The sequence below is a fragment of the Chiloscyllium plagiosum genome, unplaced genomic scaffold (genome assembly GCF_037043375.1).
Source record: "Chiloscyllium plagiosum isolate Xiang-an unplaced genomic scaffold, Cpla_swu_hap1 HiC_scaffold_32, whole genome shotgun sequence".
NCBI lineage: Eukaryota > Metazoa > Chordata > Chondrichthyes > Orectolobiformes > Hemiscylliidae > Chiloscyllium > Chiloscyllium plagiosum.
Window position 1 is genome coordinate 17,584,442 of NW_028270170.1, and position 26,706 is coordinate 17,611,147.

Sequence of the window (26,706 nt, forward strand, 5' to 3'; positions counted from 1 at the left end):
TTATCCAAATGCACATACAAGGTTCAGTCCTGTTCTTAACAGTTCCAATATGCACAGTCAGCTACAGGAATGTCTAAAACCCTCTTCAATTGAGGCAGCTGGCAAATATGCTGGTCAGCTACCACCATCAAACATGCAAAACCCAGCTTGATTTCACCTGTTCCTCTTGCAGTGCTCTGTTTGGGGCAGAACAAAGATTTCCAGACACTTCTGCCATTTTCACTACCTCACTCATGGAGAAAATCTGGGTCTTATTCTGCCAATTAGCATGATTTTCAGTTACCACACCTTCATGGGCATTGATAGAATAACCCAGAAAATCCTTTAGTTTTGTATTGCTGATGATCTCTGGGGAACTTGGGCAGCTAAGTAATGAAGAAGACCACGAGAAGAAAAACTGACACGAGAATTTGGGAATTTTATTGTCTTCTAGCTGTCCTCTGTGCACTTCCTCTACATATACTTTCAAATTGTGCAATGGAATATCCCAGGAGAACTCAGAAAATGGACCTCCACTTAAATTCTATTATTTATCAAATATCTGTGACATACAGCTCTTCTCCCAACCAAATGCCCAAAACTTGAAACTATTATAGTTTTCTCCATGATGTTAAAAAGATGGAAGTGTCAAAATAAAGAAACTGTGAACAAGGGAAAAAATAACTAAAGAAATTGGATGAATTGCCAAGACAGAAATAGAAAGAAAGATAAAGAAGTTAAAACAAGCAAGTCTGAACAGCCACAAGATATCATTGACAGAATGCAGCACCCAGAGAATGGGCATTCCAATATAAAGGTCATTAATCACCAAGAAAGGAGAAACTCCAAAAGGATCAAAAGCAGCCATCAGGCAAGCACTTCAATATGGGAAATTAAATCCGACATCCACTTTTCCTTGCACTGCAGCTTTATGATCTCAGAGAATTGGGCATGTTTTGAACAAAGTACTTCTCTGTTTGGGAGAAGGGGATTGAAGGCCATAAGATCCCATGGTACAATAGTGCAATTCCTTAGAGTTGGATTCGGAGCAGTATTACAACAGTCCTTGAACAGATCGCCAGCTAAGTTGTTTTATCTCTGAAATGGTACATGGCTCAGGAGGATTCAAACAGTGCAAAAAAAAATCAATTGAGGCAAAATAACAAATGTTCTGCACCACATTGAAATGCTTATTGGCAGATTCCCGCATTCTGCTTTCATTTCTCTATCCTTTAAAGTAATCTTGTATCCATTCAGAACTAATAAGCTTAGATAAACGTTTAATCTGTTTTACCTGCTCTAACAACATCACCCATCTATGTGACATTATCCCCGTACGTATAAGACAGCATGCAACAATGAACATATATACAGTGCGGAGGTCCACTCAAGATTGTGTTGGGAAGTTGTGCTGACCCGCATCAGAAATTAGACTAGTTAGGTTACTGTTTATGTTTCTGCTCAATTTATTTTGCATAATCACAAACAAAACACCTTCAATGAGCTACAGCAAAAGATATGTAATTCTTTCTAATAATTTATTTCCTAATGGAAATAAATTATTAGAAAGAATTACATATCTTTTGCATATCTTTTCCTAATGGAAATAAATAAAGACAGTCTTGTATTAAATAGCATCTTCTATGACCTTAGAAGGCCAAAAAGCACTTTGCAACCAAGTGAATACTTTTGAATCATACTCATTATTGTAATTTAGAAAACATGCGGCCAATTTGTGCACAGCAAGCACACATGAACAGCAATGTCTAGAGTGAAAATGTCTAGATGATTTGACTTAGGAATGTTGTTTGAGGAGAAATATTGTCCAGGGCAACAGAAATATCTCCCCTGCTCTTCATCAAGTATGGTTTTGCATCTTTTATGCACACTTGAAAAATCAAACAAAACCTCATTCTTGCATCAGTCCAAAATGAGGAGGTGCCAGCGTTGGACTGGGGTGGACAAGGTTACAAATCACACAACACCAGGTTACAGTTCAACAAGTTGATTTGGAAGTACTTCCAAATAAACTTTTTTTGAAGTAAAATCGAATTTCGGACAAAAGCCCTTTCTTATATCTTCCCTAACAGCATAACTCATTGGTGTCCCTTTAAATACATCCAATTTAATCATCACAATCACCCCAAGTGACATAAAATTCCACATTTTACTAACACACTTGATGAAGTGGTTTCTCTCAATGTTCCCATTAGACTTCTTGGCAAGAATCCTATATTTATAGAACATAAAACATAGAACACAGAACATAGAACATAGAACATCACAGCGCAGTACAGGCCCTTCAGCCCTCGATGTTGCGCCACGCTGTCATACTAATCTGAAGCCCATCCCACCTACACTATTCCACGTGCGTCCGTATGCCCGTCCAATGACGACTTAAATGCACTTAAACTTGCCAAATCTACTACCGTTGCAAGCAAAGCATTCCATACCCTTACTACTCTCTGAGTAAAGAAACTACCTCTGACATCTGTCTTATACCTATCTCCCCTCACTTTAAAGTTGTGTCCCCTCGTGTTTGCCGTTCCCGTACTTGGAAAAAGGCTCTCCCTGTCCACCCTATCTGACCCCCTGATTATCTTGTATGTTTCTATTAAGTCACCTCTCAACCTTCTTCTCTCTAACGAGAACAGCTTCAAGGCCCTCAACCTTTCCTCGTAAGACATTCCTTCCATACCAGGAAACATCCTAGTAAATCTCCTCTGCACCCTTTCCAAAGCTTCCACATCCTTCTTATAATGCAGTGACCAGAACTGTACACAATACTCCAAGTATGGCCGTACCAGAGCTTTGTACAGCTGCAGTGTTCCGGAACTCAATCCTTCTATTAATAAAGGCCAAAACACTTAATGCCTTCTTAACAACCCTGTCAATCTGGGTGGCAACTTTCAAGGATCTGTGTACATGGATAGTGAGGTCTCTCTGCTCATCTGCATCCCAAGAATCTTACCATTAGCCCAGTACGTTGCATTCCGATTACTCCGTCCAAAGTGTATCACCTCACACTTGTCCACATTAAACTCCATTTGCCACCTCTCAGCCCAGCTCTGCATATATCTATGTCTCTCTGCAAATTACTACATCCTTCGTCACTATCCACAACTCCACCGACCTTAGTGTCGTCCGCAAATTTGCTAACCCACCTTCTAAGCCCTCATCCAGGTAGTTTATAAAAGTGACGAACAGCAGTGGACCCAACACTGACCCTTGTGGTATGCCACTAATAACTGGACACCAAGATGAATATGTTCCATCAACTACAGCCCTCTGTTTTCTTTCAGCAAGCCAATTACTGATCCAAACTGCTATGTCTCCCACAATCCCATTCCTCCGCATTTTGTATAATAGCCTACTGTGGGGGAACCTTATTGAACGCCTTGTTGAAATCCATATACACCACATCAACCAGTTTACTCTCTTCTACCTGTTTGGTCACTTTGTCAAAAAAGTCAATAAGATTCGTTAGGCACGACCTACCCTTCACAAAACCGTGCTGACTGTCCTTGATCAGATTATTATTTTCTAGATGGTGATAAATCTTATCTCTAATAACCATTTCCAGCACTTTACCAACAACTGAAGTGAGACTCACTGGTCTGTAATTACCAGGGTTGTCTCTATTACCCTTTTTGAATAAGGGAGCCACATTTGCTATCCTCCAGTCCTCAGGCACTATTCCTGTAGACAATGATGATTTGAAGATCAATGCCAAAGGCTCAGCAATCTCTACCCTTGCTTCCCAGAGGATCCTAGGATAGATCCCATCCGGCCCAGGGGACTTGTCTATTTTCACACTCTGCAGTATTTCTAATATCTCTTCCTTGTGAACCTTAATCTCTTCTAGTTTAGTTGCAAGTATCTCTGTATATTCCTCGCCAACATTTTCATTTTCTATAGTGAGCACTGTCGAAAAATATTTATTTAGTGCTTCCCCTATCTCCTCTGACTCCACACACAACTTCTCACTATTATCCTTGATTGGCCCTGATTTAACTCTTGTCATTCTTTTATTCCTGACATACCTATGGAAAGCCTTAGGGTAAATCCTGATCCTATCCGCCAACAACTTCTCATGTCTCCTCCTGGCTCTTCTGAGCTCTCTCTTTAGGTCTTTCCTGACTTCCTTGTAATCCTCAAGCACCCTGAGTTTTCACATTTTGTCCTAACATAAGCCTTCTTCTTCTTCTTGACCAGGGATTCTACTTCCTTAGTAAACCACGGCTCACGCGTTCTATATCTTCCTCCCTGCCTGACAGGTATATACTTATCTAGGACACAAAGGAGCTTTTCCTTGAATAAGCTCCACATTTTTAATGTGCTCATCCCCTGCACTTTCCTTCCCCATTCTACACTTCCTAAATCTTTCCTAATTGCATTGTAATTTCCCTTCCCCCAGCTATAACTCTTGCTCGGTGGAGTACACCTATCTCTTTCCATCACTAAAGTAAACCTGACAGAATTGTGATCGCTGTCTCCAAAGTGCTCACCTACTTCCAAATCTAACACCTGGCCAGGCTCATTACCCAGTACCAAATCTAATGTGGCTTCGCCCCTTGTAGGCCTGTCTACATACTGTGTCAGGAAGCCCTCCTGCACACATGGACAAAAACTGACCCATCTATAGTACTCGTACTGCAGTGATCCCAGTCAATATTTGGATAGTTGAAGTCCCCCATGACAACTACCCTGTCTCTCTCACTCCTATCGAGAATCATCTTTGCTATCCTTTCCTCTACATCTCTGGGACTATTCGGAGGCCTATAGAAAACTCCCAGCATGGTGACTTCTCCTTTCCTGTTTCTAACCTCAGCCCATACTACCTCAGTTAACGAGTCCCCAAACATCCTTTCTACAACTGTAATATTGCCCCTGATCAACAATGCCACACCACCCCCTCTTTTACCATCTTCTCTGTTCTTACTGAAACATCTGAATCCCAGAACCTGCAACAGCCATTCCTGTCCCTGCTCTATCCATGTCTCCATAATGGCCACAACATCGAAGTCCCAGGTACCAACCCACGCTGCCAGTTCACCCACTTTATTTCAGATGCTCCTCGCGTTGAAGTACTTGTTGGATTTTAACCTGGTGTCATGTTATTTTTAACTTTATCAATCCAAAAGGCATTACAGCTGACAGTGCAGTACTCCCACAGTACTGCACTGGAGTAACAGCTAATCCACAATCCTTCCATTCATAAGAAAGCTAGGAGAAAGTGAGGACTGCAGATGCTGGAGATCAAAGCTTAACAAGCAATGTAGAAATCCAACATCATTGCTGAAACTCTGATGTTTCTATTGGTTAATCTAAACTGTACTTTAAAGCTACAAACTTTCCTTCTTGATCGCCTTTGAACACTCACTTGCTATTTAGAAGTGTTTGCATTTTTACAAAGACACTGAAATCTGCAGCACTTCTAAAGGTCATGAATATTTCCTGAAATGTTTTATGTAGCGCCGTACCTTTGAAAATGCCTCAATACATTCAACATAAGTTTTATTGTGCATGCATTTTTCATAAAGATGGTTTAAACATTTGGTAACTGGAACATAGAGAGTTTATAACTGAATCCAAACAATACAAAATAGGTTTAGATCTAAAGTACAGTTTAGATTAACCAGTAGCAACATCAGAGTTTCAGCAGTGATGTTGGATTTGGTCTTCCTGTGTTTGCCACACTGCCTCCGCCTCTGAACATGGAGTTGATGTTTCCAGGATTGTCACTGTATTGTATCCTCTGGAGATTTTTCGTCCACAGCTTTCCACCTCATGGTCCCCGAACCCCACACAGCCCACAAATACATTTCTCTTAAAATTCTGAATAAACTGAATAATGGGGGCAAGGGATCCTGTGTTGCTCAAGAATAGTTTTATGGGGTAAAGTTTTCATTTCTTTACCTCAGCAACATCAGTGCAAAATGGTCAAACCCTTGCAGAAAATCAGAAAAGTTTAAAGCCAAGTGAGTTGATCTAATCTGACTGATGCCTGCGTATTTCATGATCCTTTAAAAATAGGTTTTAAAACTGTGCAGGGGGGCAGCAGCATGTGTGTGATTAGTGAGATTCTTACACTTCTTACCAATGAATTCATAGTCAGTGTTTAGAAGATTTCAAACTTTCTCCCATCTGAGGTGTAACGACAATTAAGCTCAGTCAAATGGCATTCAGAATCATAAACACTACATACTTAAAATTCACAGCAGAGAAATGAAAAAAAGTGAATCTCTTAATGTTTATATAAGTCTTCTCATCCCTAATAATTTTCATAACTTCACATCTCTTGTTGTTCAGCTTCCAGCTCCTAAAGTCTGAGCCAAAGCTGCTCAAACTTCAAACACCTGCCACAGACCAGTTTGCTCAGGCCCAAACTAGCATGCAGGAACTTCTACCTGCTGCAACTTTGACTCATAATCCGTTCTGCCATTCTTAAACTGTTCTAAGACGCTAATAAGTTTTTGCAGAGGCTGAGTACCAGTTCACAGACACTTCCTCTGATTTTCCCCACTGCTTCATGACTCCGCCTCTGAACATGGAGTTGATGTTTCCAGGATTGTCACTGTATTGTATCCTCTGGAGATTTTTCGTCCACAGCTTTCCACCTCATGGTCCCCGAGCCCCACACAGCCCACAAATACATTTCTCTTAAAATTCTGAATAAACTGAATAATGGGGGCAAGGGATCAAACATAGGAAGGTGTGGCAAACCAAAAAGTGCAGAAAGATCAAAGAGAAATATATTAATCAGGGAAATGGTAAACAGACCAATGGTAAACAGAATGGGACAGAGAGTATGAATTTAAGACTTAACCAACAGATAAGACTAGAATTGACAAACAAAGTAAAAGGATAAAAATAAGGGTTCTGTATCCAAATACACATTACATTTAAAATGAAACAGAGCAATTCAAAGTGCCAGTAGAATACAATCTGGTATCCAGTATAGAGACATAACTGCAATAATGACAAGGACTGGGACCTGAATGTGGAAGAGTCAGGAAAGTAAGAAAGGGTGGAAGGTGACTCAGTTAATCATTAACAGTGCTAATACAATAGAGAGACATGGCCAAGATTCAGGAAACCAAGATGTGGAAGCAGTTTGGGGTAGAAAAAAAATCACGATCTAGGGGTTGCTGTTTAAACACAGAGCTCACCCATTTGAGATAGCAATTATCTAAGAGATTTTATCTTAGATAGCCATGAATGTGCGAAACTCACTTCCTGAAAAGGCATTGGCAGCAAAGTCGATGAATATTTTTCAGGTGGAGGTAGATAGATTCTTATTCAGCAAAGTGTTGGAAGATTATCAGGAGTAGCTGGGAATGTGGATTTCAGGCTACAGTCAGAACAGCCATGATCTTATTGAATGGTGGTGCAAACTTGAGGGACTGAATAGCCTCCTCCTACTTGTAATTCATATGCTCATATGTGTCCCTGATGTAACATGGAAATGATTCTAAGAAGCATTGGTATTAGGACTTATTTGCTTTTCAAAATGATTTGTGATATACCAAGTTCATCTCTGTATGGCCAAAATGAACACATCTTCTCAGGTTCTTCTTTAACATTCCTGAAGAAGGGCTTATATCCGAAACATCGATTCTGCTGCTCCTTGAATGCTGCCTGACCTGCTGCGCTTTTCCATCAACACATTTTTCAGCTCTTCTTTAACAATGTCAGGCATCACTGGATAATGATCATTTACAACTTTTATAGTTGCTCGTGTTTGGCAATTGCCAATTGCAACTGATTGCACAGGCTCCAGACGAAACCAGATCAACATTGAGAATGTCTTCAATTTCATAATCCAGACATCAATATGTAATTCAAGAGGAATATTGTGGTCTTTGTATGAGTTAGGTAATCTGCTGAGTGTGTAGATGTAATCATTCTGGTACCTTGCAGGTCATTGACTGAATCAATTGTGGTCTGTTCTACCACAGAGGGTGTGGTTTGAATTTTATGAATTGTGGCTATACTGGTAGTCCCCTCACAAGATTTCAAGAAGCTAAAATGAGCTTGTGTATTCTGCCACACCATGGGATTGGAGATCTGCTATATGCTGTCATACTATCTCTCCTGGGCTAAACCATGGAGCATTTGCTGAAGTACATGTCTTTCAGAAGGCATAGTTGTAATATGTTGGCATCAACTGCCACATAGATTTTAGCTTTAAGTGTATGTTATTCAGAATTTGCAGGACATGTGATATTAGTGGTAGTAAAAAACTTCTGATTGCCTTATATCATCAACATGGTGTGTGAGGTTAATAATATGGAAAACTTAGTCATCTTTTGAAATTTGCCTTTTGCTTGGTTGAGTCCAAAACTCTTTGATGGGTTTGTATATCTTCCTGACACTTTCCTTGCAGCCAGTATTGTGGTGTTCTACTGTCTTGTCGTTCCCCTGCACTTCAGTGTGGGGTCTGGCTTGGCTTTTGGAACTAGACTTCCTGCATGTGGGTGCCTAAGGTCCCTTGGTGTCACAAGACTTTGCAGGTACCCAGAAAGGCTGGACAGACTTTGGGTTGGTGCAACTAACTACATCTGCTTCAGACTTTGTTGGTTCGATATTGTAGTATGCAGGTAACTCAGGGAGCTTGGTTATGTTTGAAGAGGAGTGTTATTTTAGCAGTGCAGTTAGTCATTTGAGTAGATTTTGTGTGCTGGTAGATTGCTATTAGCATTACCGTGACCCAGACTCACAACAATCACAGCTTGCATATGTTTTGTGTATCAGACCCTTTGTCCTCCTTGAATATATGTCAGAGCTCACTATAAAAGCTGCAAAGTTAGGTACAACATTTCCAAAGATCCTGCCATGGTAGAGGTCAAAAGGGCTGCACCTTAACATTGGTTAAAAAGCTCTTCCGATGGTGTCCCAGTCTGCTGCTGAATCCATGTTCAGCTGAGAGTGATTAACACGTGTGTGCCCCATGGACATGTGCAGACCAGGGTTATGAAACAACTTCCTTAATGCTTTTTGTGCCCAAACAGCCTACACTGTTTTACTTTGTTGATCTCACCAAAATACTGTATCCAGTATGGTACATCTCAGTAAATAAATAATCGATGATAGAATAAATAGTTTGTTAGAAATCCACAAGTATCCATCCACTCCACCACCAATGCTCGTTGGCAGAAATTCACCAAAGATCCTCAGACAGCACCTTTCAAACCCACAACCATTTCCATCTAGAAGGACAATGCTAGCAGATACATGGGAACACCACCACTTTCAAGTTCCCCGTCACGTCACTCTCCATCCTGACTTGGAAATATATCGCTCTTCTTTCACTGTCGCTGGGTCAAAATCCTGGAATTCCCTCACTAATGATATTGTGGGTCAACCCTCAACAGAACTGCAGCAGTTCAAGAAAGCCGCTCATCACCACCTTCTCAAGGGCAACTAGGGATGGGCAATAAATGCTGGCTCAGCGAGCAACACCCACATCCCACAAATTAATACATTTTTAAACATTTAATAAAAAGCATAGATTGTAAAAATAGATGCTGTTTTATTTCATGTTAAATAAAAACATTCAGAATGATTTATCCTCTTCAGCACCCTCAACTGAGAAATGGACAATAATTAAAAACATAAAGAAACAGTCTACCACTGATTTTAATGGTCTCGATAGCACCATGGTGAACTGTGGTGATTTGCAGCATGTAATCTGCATGTCAATAAATCCCCTTCACGACCTCAAAAGGATACTTTTTAGGTTAACCATAGGCCAAGCCATTATAACAAATCTGCGTATGTAGATAAGATCATACAGACTCGGTCATATGCTTAACAAACTACTTTTTGCTACCCAGCTGATTTCATACAGAGGCTGCAAACTACTTCACTCCTGAAAGGACTTTACCATTTATTGGGACATTTCTGGAACAAAATTGCTGCTCAGACTGAATTCAGCATAAACTTTTAGTGATTATCACTAAGTCGAACTGTGGTATTTCTGTCAAGTGCAGTAGTGGAGTTTTGCTGAAACTGCTAGAGCAGCTTCTTTTGAATTTTATTGTATAGTTTCAGAAATAATGTTTAAAAAGTGTACAGTTGAACTATCAAAAATGATATTCTCTTGTTAACCAATGGGACAATCAGATATATGATACAGCTTCTCTATAATTCCTCAGGTGGTATAGTGCTGATTCTTGAAACATGGGGACAACAGAAATGAAGGAAATGAAGGAACTCGAAAATCAACTTGGCTTGGTCCTCTGCATTTCCCAGTATCTGATTTTAAAGCAAGAGAAGGACTTGGTAAGAAATGATGTAACGTAGCTGACCAACCAGTGAAGAAATCTAAGAGTATCCCTGCAAATGCATCTGTAGGTAAGTAAAATATGTGTGTGTGTTTCCATGCATTTATACAAAAGATTGAAAATCTTTTCGCAAGTTAAAAATATAAAATTGAGAAATTTCGTAGGCATGTAAGAAATACCTCCCTGTTTTCAATTTAGATGTTAATCATTTAAATCAAATTGCTTAATATCTATATTAAATTAGTGAAGAAAGAAATTTGATACAGGAATGCAAAGTATTTAGACGGTAACATTGCTCACAATAACTTCTAAACAGTAGTTCCAAATTTGTCATCTGATCTGAGACCCAAACTTATTGTTGTTCTGAAATCTGAATAGAATTACCCTGAAATGTAGCTGGCATTGCTTCAGGTCCTTCCAGTTCATTTTACTCAAGCCAATCGCTTCCTTTCAAAGAAAGTGAAGTATGATCTAAAACCAGATGAGCCCAAGACAGGCAGCCAGATTCATTAGTCCTGCCCTGATGAGTTATTCTCAAAATGGAATTGTCCAAAGGATTAAACTGGGAAAATACAGAGGTTTTAACAGATTGAAAGAACTGATAATGACGATGTTAATGTGACTCAAAAAAGTGACCTGTCAGTTGACGGTGGCTCTCATCTTTGAAGAAAAGGTTAAAGGTCAAAGCATTGACCCCTGACCAGGACTTGTGTTCACACCCATGCAGTGCATTTTTCTGAAGCTTCAGACTAATTTTCTACCCAGGTTTGCAGAGATTAAGCACACCTCCCAAGTAAAATAGCAATAAATTATTTTAAAAATTCTCGAAAAATGATTTGTCTTGATAAATAGATGAACAGCAACTGAGTTTACTTGAACCAGAATGCTACGTTGAAAAGTCTTCCAACACATTCCTTAGAATCCAGTCTTGTCCCCATGCTGTTGCTATTCTTCCTGAGGTCACAACTTCCTGCTGTTACCCTCTTATTCAAATTTAATCAGTATAAAATCTCAAACCCCTGCTGATTCAAGAACTCTCAACACATTCAGCAGCTAGGAAATGTTACGTATTTGCATTTCTGCTTAAACATTCAAAGGCAGAAATTCAATATAGAAGGTTTCTCTTGTCTCTATGCATTATAAGTATAGAATATACTATATTATCTGTACCTGATAGAAGTTAATGACTAGGATACATTACACCTTTGGCAAGTTACTAACAGCTTGGATATAGTAATATTTTAAATCTGCCCTTAGGTTATTTTTAAATTAATATTTTTCTGATAAAGTATGAAAATGTGCATCCATTTTCTATGCACATGGAAAAGAGACACTTACAGCATTATGGGAAAAGAGCAAAACTAATTAAACAGCCCTATTAATAGCAGGCATCAATATAATGGTCTAAATGGCTAGTTCCTGTGATATGTTATTCCAGAATTGCCTGAGTGTGTTTTATGTGCATCAGTTGGATAATATTGCCAGCTGGGATCTAATGCTTTAGATTGTGTTGTTGCTACATGATTGTTCCATACACCAAGGTATGGAAGATTAAAGGCCTGTTTCATTGTGGAGCTGGGTCAAGTTTGCAGGCCTTTTAAAATGATGAATGCAATCCACCATTTCTTCCATATCCAACTGTTGTCAGTAGGGGAAAGGGGCAGAACGTGAATCACACAGGAAGGCAGCGGGGCCAATTGAAATTGGCACTGCCCCCATTATTGCTGTTCCAATGGCCTTAACTTGCACAGTAGGATTCACAAGTTGATGATGGAGACATAATCACTCTTGAAAGGTGGTTGAGACTTGTTTGAAATTTCATAGTCGGAAGTTATTTAAAATCCCAGCCCTTTAAACATGAAGAAATACCAAGCTGCAGCTGTCAGTTAGAATAAAAGAAATCCATCCTATGCCAGACTACATCAACAGGCCATCTGGTATAGCTGAGAAAACAGCATTACCATTAATTCCTATGGTTTCAATAGAGATCATTGTTGACATTTCGAAAGGCTATTATAATGCAGCTTGTTATGAATGATTGTCTGAGTTTCAAAATGTAAAAAAATCCAGTTAGCTCAAAAAGGGGAATAGATTTATGTTTTGATTGAAAGTTTTAAGATGTTTTTAAAGGATTAGCTGTGTTCACCATGGTTACTGAATTTAAGTTGACTTGTTTTTATGAAGTGTATATAAAATAATCCCATAATCTTTGAATCTGGTGCAGAAAGAAACCTTTCAGCCCATTAAGTCTGGACTGACTTTCCAAAGACCATCCCATCCAGACCACCTATTCCCCCCTATCCCCATCATCCTGCATTTCCCATGGGCAATTCACGTACCCTGCACATCTTAGGACTGTGAGAGAAAAGTGGAGCACCCAGGGGAAACCCACACAGATATGGGGTGAATGTGCAAACTCCACACAGACCATCACCTAAAATTTAACCCAGGTTCCTGGCACTGTGAGGTAGCAGTGTGAATGACTGTGCCATCATGTCAGAATACTGGACTCCAATATCTATTCTTCTTTAATTTATTTAAAACATTGCATGTTTTACTTCCATCTGTCTATCATGTACAAATATCAAATTGTCATCAATTTTTTTGACTGATTACATTTCTGTGACGCACCTTAGAGTAGATTTCTCCTTTAAAGAAACTGCAGTGCCACTTGCTGTTCCTAGTCTAGCCAGAGCAGTAGTCATAGCAAAGAGGAGAAAGAGACTCTCCATTATCTAATATGGCCTTTCATCATTTCCCACCTCTATATGGACAAGTGCTTTTTTTCAGATGATCTGGTGAAATTGGAGCTGGCTGAATGATGTGAAACTGTATTATACTGCTTTGTATCTAATATTAAATCATTCCTGAGTGAAATAACTTCACAGAGGCTGGTATCCCATCACCAAGTCACTCTATATCAGTCCTTGACACTGATCTAGCTCCCTCAGAGCCAGCTCTCAAAGCAAACAGGATATCTAGAGACAATAAAACTGTAGATGCTGGAACTCAAAGTAGACAAACAGGAGGCTGGAAGAACACAGCAAGCCAGGCAGCATCAGGAAGTGGAGAGATCAATGTTTTAGTTATTAACCCTTCTTCAGGACCCCCATGTCAAGTCCTGATGCTGTCTGGCTTGCTGTTCCAGCCTCCTGTTTGTGAAGAGGATGTCTGGCACTCCTGTTATTATTTGTCAGCCAAGGCTCCTTGATTAGATCAGATTTTCATCCCCAATCAGGGAACTCATACTCCATGAAGTCCACCTGGCTGACCTTGTTACAATCACTACACTGAGCAGCTGAAATTATTTTGCAGAATTCATAATTTTTTGCAGTACTTTACAGTTTCTCTTTCCCAATAGCCTGGAAAACAGACATTTCTATAATTGTCAACCCAGTTTCAGAATAGGATATGGAATTCCAATGAGTTACCAAGCTAACACACTATTCATCATTGGTGCCCTGGTGCAGAGTGCAAACACTGCAAATTGGCAAGAGGAGAGGTAAGTTATTTAAATTTAAAGCTGACCTGCACAATAGAAAAAAACAAAGAGTGGAAACTAAAAGCGATAAGGGATTCTATCGTAAGAGGAATAGATATGTGTCTGAGACCGCAGACATGACACCAGGATGGCAAGTTGTCTCACTGGTGCCAGGGTCAAGGCTGTTATTGAGTAGCTGCAGGAGGGAGATCAGCCAGATCCTGGTTTATTGTCAGTATTAATCATAGGTGAAGGGAGCAATGAGGTTCTGCCAGCAGAATATAGGGAGCTAGGAAATAAAGTTAAAGAGGAGGATCCCAGTGCCACATGCTTGTGTGAATAAGAAAGGTATACAGACTGTTTGAATGCATGCCTGGAAAGATGGTATAGGAGTGAATTAGGTTCGTGGGACCAATTCATGGGGATGATGAGATCTGTACAAATTGCAAGACCAGGACCATTATTTTCATTGGGACTAATTGTGCTAATTCCGTTGAAGAGGAGTGAAAATAGAGAACAGGGGGATGGAAACATCAGTGGAGAGACAATTGTGAGGAAACAAAGATGGAAATGCAAGATACAAAAGTAGAAATCAATAGTGGAAAGCAATGAAAATCTGTAACTGTACAAATATCAAAAAAGACAAGCCTAAACACATTATATATGAATGCTTAGAGCATTCACAATAAAATAGATGGATTAACAGGGCAAACTGCTGTAATTGGGTATGTTAGGATGCCAATTACAGATACATCATTGAGAGTGACCAAGGTTGGGAACTGAACAGCCAAGGATATTTAATCTTTAGGAAGGATAGATAAAAATGGAAAGGAAATAGGATGGTGTCATTAGTGAAAAATGAAATCAGTGCAATGGTAAGAAGGGATATTGATGTGGAATATCTAGGCATGGAATCAGTCTACATGGAGCTCAGCAGCAACAAGAGGTGGGAAACACTGGGGGAATTGCCCACCAGCCTCCATACCATAGTGGTGGGGTAGTAAGTGGCAGTAAACAGGAAAATAGAGATAAACACAACAAGGATGCGAAAGTAAGCAGAAAGTGATACTTAGCTTAGTTCCCATAACATGCAAATGAGCTGTTGATCACATACTACTGAAGAAATCAATGAATTTATATTACAGTGTCTGGTTTTACACATGTACAATACAACCACAAGCACTTGTATGTGTCTGGGCTCACGCTGTATGATGTGGATATACTATAGGGCACTTCCTCTAACCATTTCAAACTACAAGAAGACAGAGCTAAGTAAGATAGAGACTCAGAATTTTATACCATTAAAGGTCATCTATCATAATACAATGATTACATCATGAGCATGACCTTAAAGGTATATCACATATCTGCTGCGAGATATGACTCAACATCTCCTGCTTTCCAAAGAAGAGAAATCCCTAACAGAAATTCTTGTCAATTCAACAATTATAGTCTGGTGTGTAGTTGCGGTAATTCCATATTTTCCTGGTCATTGAAAGTGAAGATGCAGCTGCAGCAAGCAGTTAGAAATGCAGATGGTTATGTTGGCTCAATATTGCAAGAGGTTTTGAGTTCAGGAGCAATGAAGTATTGATGCAGCTATACAGGTCCTTGATGAGACTTCACCTGGAGTATTGTGGCAATTTTGGTCATCTTACCGAAGAAAAACTACACATGCCATTAGAGGAAATGCAGTGAAGACTCATCAGACTGATTCCTGGGATGGCAAGCTTGTAGTATGAGGAGCGATTGGGTTGACTGGGTCTGTATTCACTGGAGTTCCAAAGAAAAGAAGGGATCTCATTGAAACATATAAAATATTAGCAAGCATCTGTAAACTGGATGCAGGGATGATATTTTTCCTTGCTGGGCAGACCAGAACATGCTGAGACGTACAGCATGGAATCAGACCTTTCAGTCCAACTTGTCCATGCTGACTAGATAACCTAACCTAATCTAGTCCCATTTGCCAGCATTTGGCCCATATCCCTCTAAACCCTTCCTCTTCATACATACATCCAGATGCCTTTTAAATGCTGTAATTGTACCAGCCTCCACCACTTCCTCTGACAGCTCATTTTATCCATGCACCACCCTCTGCACAAAGAAGTTGCCCCACAGGTCCCTTTTGTATCTTTCCCCTCTCAGCCTGAACCTATGACCCTGAGTTCTGGACTCCACTCCAGAGAAAATACAGTAGTCCATTCCACACTGAGTGGAGAAGAAATTCTTTAGACAGAAGGTGGTAAACCTATGAAACCCTCTGCTACTGAAGGTTGTGGAGGCCTGCGCACAGAACATGTTTAAGAAAGAAACAAATAGTTTTCTGGAGGCTAAATCTCTCAAGGAGAGGGAGTATGGTATGGAGAAAGAGGATTAACCATGATCATGTTGCATGGAGGAGTAGGCTCAATGGGCCAAATGGCCTACTCTTGCTCCTATGTTCCAAGTTTCTATGCTCCTATCGGCCATATTTGCTCACTTTCATACAGAGCCCTTACCTAGATAAGACAACCTCTTTAGCCTAAATTCAGTTTAGAATTGGTTCTCCCTTTTCAAAGGCAAATGTCAACATTGATAGAAACAACGCTTGTTATTTTGTTCAATGCTTTACAAAGCAATTGTCCATGTTGTTATTGTAGGAAAGCTCAAGAGGCTTTGTCTAAACATTTCTGAGGCAATATTGGAAGATAAGGCCATCAGTGAGATAATTTGTGTGTAAGTGGTGTTCATGTGACCAGTTCATGTTTCTTGCCATGTAAACTGGGCTTAAATGTGACTGTGAAAATTCCCAAAATTGCGAAATTCCCAATTTGCCATGTTGTGAATTTTACTTTTTCAGAATGCATCTTATTGTTCAGCAAACTTCCTTTTCGCCATTCCTCAAAAGAATTCTGAACCATCTGCAATCCTACAGGACAGAGAAATGCAAAAATGGCTGTCATGAGCAGCAAACACAGGTAAAGAAATGAAGATTGACATAAAAGAGTTATGAATGTGAAGGTTAAGGAGCTGCAGACTTCTGAAATCAAATAGATTTTGCCTCATGGCATCATAAATCATAAGAAATTACCAACATGCTTGTAATTTCACTCTGAAGTTCATGAAATTGATCAGAATTCTTTTCTACAGGAATGCTTTGCAGGAAAAAGATTGTCTGCAAATTTGAAAACGTGCATTTTTAAAATATCTTACCTCTCCCTGTGACATTTCCTCCATGGGGTAAAACTTTAAATGCTTACATCAATCTTGAGTCAAGGAAAGTCAACAGATGTGGATAATTCAGTTTTATGGTGCACCTAATTATAAGAGCTAATGATCAGTTTTACTTGATTTTAGATTCTTGTTTAAAACTACAATTTGAACATTTTTGCAGAGTAATTGAAGTTCAATTTTCTCTCTAAATTGGAAGGAAGTCACTTTGCATAGCAGATTATTCCTGCCTTTAAAAAGAAGTTTGCAAACTACACGAAACCGACTGAGGAGGCAACAAGGAACATTCAGTTGCACTTCACCTATAACCATTATGGAAGCTGACTGTTTCTTGGAAACTGTATGGATAGTAGAGGGGTTATAGTTCTACGTGTCTGAACTAGCTGTTTGTTTGGTTTAGTGTTAATCTGTTACCTTAGCGACTGAAGTTTGATTGCAGATATGAGTCAGGACAATGAGAGGCAGCTCACCGCAAAAATGAAACAATTAGGAAATATTTATTGAGGATGCCATTTGACTTACGGTCAGGCTTTTCTCCCTATATGTAGTATCCAAATTAGACAAGAAATTCATTTGATTCAGGCTGCATCATTGATATGAATCTTGTTTCTATTTACAATCTAATTCGCTCACATCATTCTTTTACAAATAAAACCAATAAAAACATAATTGGGTAATTCTCATTATGTTCTCTTCTGCCTGTCTTTGTTTGCAAAGCAACATGTTATCACATCATTTATTCATTTCATTGACAACTTTGTTCTTTTAACAATTATAGAAGCATGAATAATTATTATGTTTATTAGAATATCTGAAATAAAATTCTGAGGAGCAAAATGGTAAAACAACTAAAAGAGTCAGGCCTTTTAAACTAAGCCATTAGTTTGGCGTGTGAAAAAAATTGTAAATTAAAGCTTTTTTCATTCTTGTCTTGTTCACCTCAACAGTTGCGTGAATTGCAAAAATTTTATCGCATCAAAACAGTACCCTTAACACAACTAGTCCACACCAACTCCCATCTACCTTTTTTCATCAATAGCCATCAGCAAATCTTCTATTCCTTTTTCCTTGCATGTTTATCCAACGTCCCCTTACCTGATGCTACTTTTTCAAATGCTGTTTCTGATAGTGTATTTCTCATTGGGGTAGAATGTTTTGGCCTCTTGTGGCATGGTTGGAGGCAGGAAGGCAATTAAGAATGGTGGTGTTGTGCCTGAACCCTACCATCTTACCACCTCTGCCAGAACTAGGTCAACAGCAGCAGAAAGGCCCATGATCAGACTTCCAGCTTGGTCTCCAATTGAGACTCTTAAGTTGGGCAATGAATGAGCACACAAGCCTCACTTCACCACCTTCTGTTATTGACTCTGAGGTCGTCAGGGCTGTCAACATGTGATATCTGTGGGTACCACTGCATGGCCTACTTGTGGACTCCCTACGCAAGGGGAGTCAAAGGTGGTACCCAGTACATGATCAAGGAACAGGACTTCAGAAATGGGGTAGGTTCAAGGGCATGGTTGACCATCGAGAGCCAGCCCACTTTCCCTTGCTCTGTATGATCAGCATAGGTTTCTGTCCCTGGGATCTTTGATCCTGGAAAAAGGCTGCCAGTTGCCACTTAAGAAACAAGAGGCAAAGGTGGTCTCTCGATGGCTGTCCATCAGACTACTTTTACCTCCATAAAACCCAGTCCATTATTAACCACTCATTAGTTAATGGAGTTTCTCCTGAAGTGTCTACTTTATTTATTGGCGATCTTCCTTCATTTCGGGACCCTTGTTTCTAAATCACCCTCCCTGCTGGAATTCTTAAAAGTCTCCATTGAAAACAGGAGGAATGGGACTATCCAAATTATAAATTTCCAACACACTTGCAATTTCACACTTTGAAGTTTATCTCAGAAGTACTTTTTTTGACAGAAATTGTTTGCTGGAAAATTATTTTCTACAAATTTGAAAACTGTCATTTTTTTAACATTTTACTTCTGACATTTCCTCCATGGGGTAACATTTTAAATGCTTACATAAATCTTGAGTCAAGTGAACACTAAGGAAACTCAAAGGATAAGGTAATTTAGTTTGCCCACACCAGTATGCATAAATAATGTAGTTTATTATCAGTTGATCACACTAGATTTTTTTGTTTTTAATATCAATTTGAAACTTATTGCAGAGTAATTGAAGTCCAATTATGGTTCACCACTCTTGTTTCAGCTCAAGATCTCTGAAGAACTGCTGCCAAGGTTGGGCTTAGGTACAAGAGCAGTTGTTGTATCAAGCAAACAGAAAGACTTAGGGGTTTAGGTAAATTATTCTTTGAACTTTGCATGACAGATAGACAGGGTTTTAAGAAGGCATTTAGTACTCTTACCTTCACTGCTCAGACCTTTGAGTATAGGAGTATAGGGATGTCATATTGAAGTTGTACAGGATATTGGTGAAGCCTGCTCAGGAGTACAGTGCCCAGTTCTGGTCACCCTGTTATAGAAAGGATATTATTAAACTGGAGAGGATTCAGGAAAGATTTACCAGGATGTTGCCAGGAATGGAGGGTTTGAGTTATAAGGAGAAGCTGGATTAGTTCGGACTTTTTCACAGGAGTGTAGGAGGTTGAGGGTTGACCTTTTTGAGGTTTATAAAACCATGAGGGGCATAGATAAAGTGAATAGCAAAGGTCTTTTCCTTAAGGTGGGGACGTTCAAAACTTTTAAGGTGAGAAGAGAAAGATTTAGAAAGTTCTTGAGGGGCAAATTCTTTACAAAGAGAGTGGTTTGTGCGTCGAATGAACTGCCAGAGGAAGTAGTGGATGCAGTTTCAGTTACAACATTTAAAAGACATTTGGATAAGTTGCTGAAAAGGAAACAGGGAAATGGGCCAAACGCAGGCAGGTGGGACCAGTTTAGTTTCGGAACACGGAGAGCATGGACTGGTTGGACCGAAGGGTGGTGTATGACTCTATCACTCTATAATAGATTGAGAATAGGTTCAAGAAAGCAGCTCACAGCCACTTTCTCAAGGGCAATTCGGGGTGAGTAATGAATGCTGGTCCAGTTAGTGACACCCACATCCCATGAATGGATATAAATAATGTAAGCAATCCTTGAAGTGAGATCATCATTCAGGTTTATTTGGGGTTCTGAATTTTCGTCCTTTGAGCTAAACAGCAACAGTTATCATAATTCAGCCTCAGTTACTTAGCCATGATACTATATTCATTTTGTTCTACATTACTCTCTATGATATAGAGAAGGTGAGAATGACCTATTCCAAATATGTTGTTTCATATTTGTTTTAGCAATTAGAAAGTCACAGAGTTTTATTTATAAAGCTATTTTACAATGTTGTGTGTGTTGAATTTTACAATTTCTATGTTGAAGGATGGTAAAATGTGGTGGGTGAGGCTTAAATACCCTGCCTGACATCTTCCCAATATCATGCCATTTTGCCACCAGTGGAGCTCAGTGAGCCACTATAAGGCCAGTTGGGTGTTCCCTAACTTGGCTGATATTTTGCCAGTTTTTGGAAGCTTGCTGCTAGCCTCCTATTCATAGTCCAGAGAGATGCCTCCATTTTGAGCACTCTTCAGCCCACAGTGAGTCTCTGCTGTATCCCCAGTGAATCCCACTCCCCACTATAGCCCTTTCAGGCACCTGACTGACTGACAGCAGTACTCCCTGACTTTCAGGACACAAGGTCTTCAATATACCCTTACGTTGCAAGTGCACCCCAGCACTAGCCATATCTAATTGGGATGGCAGCTGTTGGAGAGAAGCCTCCACCCTTAATAGGCCTGGCATGCCTCATGGCAATTGCTTAAACCAAAGGGAGCTAAGCCAGGAGATAGAATCATAAAATCCCTCCAGTTCAGAAAGAGGCCATTCAGCACATCAAATCTTCGCTGACCCTCTAAACAGCATCCCTCCCAGACCCAATTCCCTTAACCTATCCCCATAACATGGCCAATCCACCTAATTTGCACATCTATGGACTGTGGGAGGAAACCGGAGTGCCTGGAGGAAACCCACGCAGAGACAGGGAGAACGTGTTAACACCTCATGGACAGTCACTCAATCGAACCTGGGTCTCTGGCTCTGTGAAGCAGCACTGAGCCACCATGCCAAAGTTTGGCAGGGTTTTCAAACCAGGTCCACATAAGTTTCCTCTACCCACTCACTGTGGAACAGAAGAAAGCCTTTCTAATCTCTCCTCTACAAACACGATGCTCAAGATGTTCGATAGAATAGAGAGATACAGAGAAGAATGGATTAAACAGAACATCTGTCCTTATTTTCCAGAATGTGTTTGGCACTTCAAAGAATCATGTGGTAATCCTCAGCAAATGTCAAAAATCTTCTGAGAAAACCTGCCTTTTGTGGAAAATACATGCAAAACATTTTCATAACAGGACATTTTTTTACATTTTTTTCCCAGAATTAGCAGAGTAAATGACAACCATAGGCAGGAAGTAATAAATCTCTGACAATCAGATTAAAATGCAAAGCATTATGTTACATCTGTAAATGGCCAGTGAAAGCTCTTTTGATGCATCACATAGCGTGAACACAGAAAACAATATGTCATTTGTAATGACCAATTTGATTAATGTGGCAGATGAAAATAGATCACTTATAGTATCCACTTTATCTTTGAGAAATGTGCTGCTGAAATTGAAAACACCTGGACATGGGACAAGTGCTGAAATATAGACAGTAGCAGAAACAGGAGGAGAAACAAGGATTTGCTGATTATTTTCCTTTCAGCTCTTTTCCTTTACCCCTCTCTCTGAAACACCATGAAACAGGAGGAATGAACCAACTTAGCATTTTGCTTAGACGCCATTTTGTATTCCATTAACAGTGCTGTAGAAGCAAGACAAATTGATCTGTACAATTGAAATGAAAGGTTAGACATAACCATGATATGTGTTTAGACTCCAAGTGAGACTTATTTCACTGGCAGACAAATGTTTCATTGATTGCAAATTAATGATGGGAATTGTTTCATCCAAACTGAAAAGTTGTTACTTTTTGCAAATACCTTCTTGCAGTTTTGTATTTTCTATTGGTTATAATATGGATTCCACATACATAGAATCCTGCACTCTTCATTTTAGTCATTATTATTTTCTTCACCTTATTTTCTTGGAGTTTATTTGTTGTCAGTTGACTTCACCTTTCACCCTTGTCACTGTATTTTGACAAAGTAATTGGATGGTTCTTGCCAAGGACCAAGAGGCACAAACTAGCTTCCTTCTCTTTCTCTAAGGTTCCTCAGTATGGTGGCCACCAAGGGATTCACGCCTGACCGTGACTGACTGCTACCAAATGCATTGCCCTGTGCTCTGATACAACCTGGGTTCAGATGCCTAATTCTCCAAGGAACAAGTTTTTGAGCCTATCCAGGTGAGACTGAACAAAGGCTTCTAAAAACAGGAATGAGATAGTCAAAGGAAAGAAGCTTGGCCTACTCATTACAATATTGCTCAAACAATTTTGTGAAATTCCTGCAGCGAAGATTCTACACAAGAGTCAGGCTGTCATTGAAACCTACACCTCTGAAATCATGATGTATATGCACAAAAGCACATGGCCATATATCCTTTTATAAGATTTTGTCAAAAATCAGCTCTTCTTTCCTTTAATGTAATTAACGTTTCTTGTGATATTACACCATATCACCACAAAAGCCATCTCATATTTAGCTTGAATTAGAAACTGTGCAGTTTCCTTTCCAAGTGTTCTCATGCCTATAAGATTTACTGCTGTTTCACACATATACTCCTCCCTGTATATTTAATATGCCAATTTCTAAACAGCCTCTTTCTCATCAAATTACTTTAATGATTTGAGTATAGGAGTTGGGAAGTCATGTTGGGATTGTACAGGACATTGGTGAGGCCTCTTCTGGATTAGATTAGATTAAATTGCATTAGATTAGATTAGATTACATTACATTACATTACATGAAAGTGTGGAAACAGGCCCTTTGGCCCAACAAGTCCACACCGACCCGCCGAAGTGTAACCCACCCATACCCCTACATTTACCCCTTACCTAACACTACGGGCAATTTAGCATGGCCAATTCACCTGACCTGCACATCTTTGGACTGTGGGAGGAAATCGGAGCACCCGGAGGATACCCACGCAGACACGGGGAGAACATGCAAACTCCACACTGTGTCAAGACCTAGTTGCCAGTTATGGAAAGAATGTTATCAAGCTGGAGAGGGTTCAGAAAAAAATTACCAGGATGTTGCTGGGTATCGAAGGTTTGAGTTATAAAGAAAGGCTAGATAGGCTGGGGCTTTTCTCATTGGAGTTTAGGAGGTTGAGAGGTGACCTTATAAAAGTTTATAAAATCAAGAGACAGTTTTAATGGTGAGTGTCTTTTCCCTAGGATGGGGAATTTCAAGACCAGGGAGCACATTTTTTAAGGCGAGAGGAGAGAGATTTTTAAAAGGCATGAGGAGCAAATATTTTACATAGAGGCTGGTTCGTGTGTGGAATGAACTTCCTGAGGAAGTGGTGGATGTGGGCACAATCACAACTTCTAAAAGATACTTGGATAGGTTCATGAATAGAAAAGGTTTGAAAGCATATGGGCCAAGAGAAGGCAGGTGGGGCTAGTTTAGTTTGAGATTATGCTCGGCATAGACTGGTTGGACTAAATGGTCTGTTTCCATGTTGTATTCTCTACGACTCTATGTAGGTAAATAGAAATGAGAATGAATTTTATTGAGACTAAATTGAGGGCACAGCTAATTGCAGGGTGCTGCACATAAAACAATATGTTGTTGTATCTGGTAAGAACTGGATCAAAATTCCCTTCTTCTCATTGACTGGGCTCATGCTTGAAGAATCAATACAAAATGCTGGAGAAACTCAGCAGGTCTGACACAATCAGTGGAGAGAGAAACATAGTTAATATTTCAAGTCCAGTCTGAGGTTTTTTGTTGTTCTGGTGAACTCTGGTGTTAACCCTGTTTCTCTCTCCTCAGATGCTACCAGTCCTGCCGAGTTTCTCTAGCAATTTAGAACCTAAGAATATAAGAACTAGGAGAAGGAAAAGGTGATTCAGTCCCTTGAGCCTGCTCTACCATTTGGTTGGAAGCACACTAACTTTTGGAGCGACACTCCTTCATCAGGTGATTGTGGAGGGCTCGATCGAGTCCTCCACAATCACCTGATGAAGGAGCGTCGCTCCGAAAGCTAGTGTGCTTCCAATTAGACCTGTTGGACTATAACTTGGTGTTGTGTGATTTTTAACTTTGTACACCCCAGTCCAACACCGGCATCTCCAAATCATGGCTACCATTTGATATTATCATGGCTAATCTCAACTTGGCCTCAACTCCACTTTCCTGCCTGCTCCCCATAAGCTTTCAACCTCATTTACTGTGTTTGTTTCACACATAAAGAATGTTTATTCTAGTGAGGACAACACTCTCTGATGGAGTTATGAATCTCTAGTGCACAGCGAATGAAGAGGAGAGGCAGAGGTAACTTTCTATTGGCCTCGTGTACTTAACTAAAAGAAAATGTCTTCAGGAAATTGTTCTTTAAATAAACATTGCATCTCCTCAAATACGATCCTGACCTGTGTGCGTTCATTGCCTTGTGAAATACTCTTGTCTTTGAAGTTAAAGAGCAACTGATTTACTGGCAAATGTGAGGAAGAAAAATGAAGAAGTAAACACAAAGATTTGGCTCACAGCCCTTGAAATGAAAGTTTGAACATTATTTATCCAGCCATCTAAATGCCAATGACCAGTTTAAGGATGATGCCTTGGAGTCCTCTCCTCTGCACTCTCAGTACTAGGGGCTGAATTAAATGCCCTCCCTTGAGGCAGGGCTGGTCATGGAGAGATTTGATCACTTAGGGGTGTTGTTGAATGGGGACCCTGCCACGTTCTTGCGTGCAGCCCAAATACGTCTGAGGTAGGAAGGCCAAACAAGGCAATTAATGGACATGCAAGGCCCTTAACCTACCCCTGCTGGGGCTGGGCCATACAAACCTCTCGGGGTTGCTTGAAGTCTTTAGGGTGCTGTCCTTCATTGATTGCTTGACATTGAGGGACTCAGCATTGGCAGGGGGCACTCGCTGAATCTCTGCCCTTGTTTCTGACTCCTTCCCCTCAAACTCCAAACCTGCAAATCCCTCCCAGCCATATTTACCTCAGATCTTGATCCGTGGTGAGCTTGGGTCTTGGACGCATGTGTTAACACCAGCAGCCTCAGTCTTCTTGGCAGAGCTGTTCAGAAAGAGCCAGTCTCTAACTGACCAGCATTTCTTGAGGATGGAGGAGAGAGGGTGGCTCTGTTTCTGCCACAGGAGTAGATCTCTTGATCCCAGAGAAGACCCCAGCTGCCCTGTTGAATGCCTGAATGCAGTAGCCTTACTAACAGTGGGAAGGACTAGATTTTCATCAGCTTTTTATCTGGCAGGCAAGACCCTGTTGCCAACAGTAAATTCCAGGTTTATCCTGAAATATTTGATGTACCAAAAATGAAAATGTATGGGATGAGAGGATTGTAAGCTCCTTGTTTATTAATAGCTCCAGATAAGATTCAGTGATTAATAAATATGTTTAGATTGCCAGAACTAGTAAAACTGTCAGCAAGGCTACAAATCTGCAACAGGCATTAAATTAATTCCAGTTAGAATTTTAAGTCACATGCAAAGCATTACAATCAGAATGTTTTGCCTGGGCACTTTGCATAGAATTGGGATACAGATATTATGGAATCAAAAGAAATGTAAGACATATGTTAATGGATTTTCCCAGAGGCAGGAACTTCTGTTCATATGGATAATGAAAACCATCAGGTTGGCAGTAGTTTAGATATCAAGTATGGCTATTTCAGGTTGGCAGCTACTGAAGTCATTCTTGGTTAATTGGAATTTCTGCAATATGAAAAACTATCTTTCAATAAGTCTCACTCAATGTCCCATGCTTAAGCTTACATCTTGCGGAAGGTTCCCAAAAGGAATTGATGGCCAAGTCAGGAGCCAAACTGAATTCAGAACCAAATTGTGACCTCAATTAATGTCTTTACAGGATATTGTTTCTTTATTCTTTCAAGGAATGTGGCTATCACTAGAAATACCAGTGTCCATTGTCCACCAATAACTGCCCTTGAATAAGAAGCTCTGTCTTCAGATATTTTAATTTTTTTATGTTTACACCATGCTAACTATATTAACCCTAAATCGGCACAAGGTCTAAACTGTTGCTCCTTCATCAATCTGTCACCGTCATTTAGTTATGACATCATCATTGACATTGGGCAGCATGGTTGCTCAATGGTTAGCACTGCTGCCTCACAGCGCTAGGGACATGGGTTCACCCTCATGCAACTGACTGTGTGAGAGTTTGCACATTCTCCCTGTGTCTTATTCTGGGTGCTCCAATTTCCTCCCACAGTCCAAAGATGTGCAGGTTAGCTGGATTGGCCACGATAAATTGCCCTTAGTGTCCAGCAACATGCGGTTTAGGTAGATTAGCCATGAGACAATGCAGTGTTACATGGGGGTTGGGTTGCTCTTTGGAGGATTGGTGTGGACTCGATGGCTTGAAAGGCCTGTTTCCATGCTGTAGGGATTCTATGATAGCTGCCTTTGTATATACATGATCCCTCACTGACCCCCAAAGCTTTATCTGTCTATACGTTTTTACCACACATGCGTACACATTCTCCTACAGTGTGGACCTGGAGTCACATATCAGCCAGGTCAGGTAAGAA

At 40.1% G+C, this 26,706-nt stretch overlaps 1 long non-coding RNA gene across 1 annotated transcript; it reads left to right on the forward strand.

The window, feature by feature from the left end:
* Positions 1-10,213: 10,213 nt before the first annotated feature.
* LOC148141773 (uncharacterized) lies at positions 10,214-22,324 on the forward strand. Its single transcript, XR_015752458.1, has 3 exons — positions 10,214-10,338; positions 16,592-16,709; positions 22,227-22,324. It is a non-coding gene; the product is annotated as an uncharacterized LOC148141773 (long non-coding RNA).
* The last annotated feature ends 4,382 nt before the right edge of the window (positions 22,325-26,706 follow it).